Source organism: Crocuta crocuta, unplaced genomic scaffold, assembly GCF_008692635.1.
Source record: "Crocuta crocuta isolate KB4526 unplaced genomic scaffold, BGI_CrCroc_1.0 scaffold1228, whole genome shotgun sequence".
Taxonomy (NCBI): Eukaryota; Metazoa; Chordata; class Mammalia; order Carnivora; family Hyaenidae; genus Crocuta; species Crocuta crocuta.
Genome location: NW_027528888.1, coordinates 32,040 through 33,843, shown reverse-complemented (window position 1 = coordinate 33,843; position 1,804 = coordinate 32,040). Strand labels below are relative to the sequence as shown.

The following is a 1,804-nucleotide window of genomic DNA, read 5'->3' as shown; positions in this document are numbered from 1 at the left end:
TTACCCAAAATCACCTGCTCATGGGACCAGTAGCATATTTAGAATGAAATTTAAAATTTCATTCACTCAGAGTTGTGTGTTCCTGTTAACAGTATATACAAGTCTTCTTCCCTGTGTCTTTGAGCATAACACACCAAAAGAGATTGCGTTTAATGTTCGGACAGTAAGAATAGGTATTTATTTACCTCTTATGTGATCAAGTATGCCATTTGTTAATGATAATTTTTTTAAAAAAGAATTTTTTAATGTTTTATTTATTTTTGAGAGATAGAGACATCATGAGCAGGGGAGGGTCAGAGAGAGAGGGAGATAAAGAATCCAAAGTAGGCTCCAGGCTCTGAGCCAGCTGTCAGCACAGAGCTTGATGCGGGGCTTGAACCCACGAACTGAGATCATGACCTGAGCCGAAGTCGGATGCTCAACTGACTGAGCCACCCAGGCGCCCCTAATGATAATTTTCTACATCAGTTGAATTTTAATAATTTTCAAGAGCCTGATTGTGTAGTAAATTCCATCTCTGTATAAAACCTTGTTCTCTAAAATATTGAAATTACTGGTAATTTAGTTTTTGAATTTGTATATATAATCTAGTTAGTTTGAAAGAAGGGAGTTGGGGTAGCATTTATTATTACTAATTTAGGATTTAATTTTACAAGATAAACTTATCCAGACATTTCAGTATTTTTGGCATCTTATTTCTGCTTCTAGGAAAAAGTCCCTCTGATGCTGCACTATAATTTAAAACTCTACTTGGAAAGGTAGTGTAGAGGGAAAGTATTTAGGTTTGACAGGATTTTGAGGCATTAAGAGTGTAGGGGAATTGTGGCCTCATCTCATTTTATACATAATAGAGAAAACTGAACTATTTTTGGCTGTCAACTTGAATGCTTTTCATAGCATGAGATATAGAAATATTCTAAGTTTTTTGATATATTTATTCAACATCTACAGATTAAAGAGTATAAGCAGATGTCTACGCTCTTAAAATTTCAAGAAGTTAGGAGATCTAAATGCCTGATAGTTTTTATCATGTTTTAACTGTCCATCTCAACAGATTTCTTAACTCTGAAGAGTTCATTTAAAACCACGGAAGAGAACAGTTGTATTTGTTGTGGTGTCATACTATATCTGGATACAAATGCTCATTGTTAGAGCATATGTGCTGTGTATCATTTTGTAGTTTAGATGATCTGTTACTTTGAAATTGTATCTTTCTTGAAAAGAGAATTGATGCACCTTACTGATTAGTTATTTCCCTAACCAAACACTATACATTATTACATGTGAATTATTTGTTCAATGAACATATTTATTAAGTTTATAGCTGAAACTGTATGGATATCATGCCTACAAGGGCCATCTAGTTAAAGTGTTTTCATCATTTGACCTGGTATTTAGTTTCTTTTTTTTTTAATTTCAATATCTTGACTTTTTTTTTTTTCTTTTATTTTTATTTGAGAAAGATAGAGAGGAAAGCAGGAGAGGGACATAGAGGGAGGGAGACAGAATCCCAAGCAAGCTTTGCACTCTAAACACAGAGCCTGATGTGTGGCCCGAACGCACGAACTGCGAGATCATTACCTGAAGTCAAGAGTCAGAAGCTTAACTGAGTGAGCCACCCAGGTACCCCTAACCTGGTATGAGTTTCTAATTAACTATCAGTTGGTCATAATGAACATTCAATAAAACAAGTTTCAGTGAAAGAATAAATAAGTGAAGACTAAACTCTGATATCTAATGTATAAAATCTGAGAGTCAATACAATTTTTTTGTTTATTGTTTTTAGTTAGTTACTAGATTAGAA

At 33.9% G+C, this 1,804-nt stretch overlaps 1 protein-coding gene across 4 annotated transcripts in view; it reads left to right on the top strand.

Annotated features, from left to right (window-relative positions):
* Positions 1 to 1,804, top strand: part of LOC144225647 (zinc finger X-chromosomal protein) — a 22,579-nt gene that overhangs the window by 7,168 nt on the left and 13,607 nt on the right. The gene's annotated exons all lie outside the window — the stretch shown is intronic.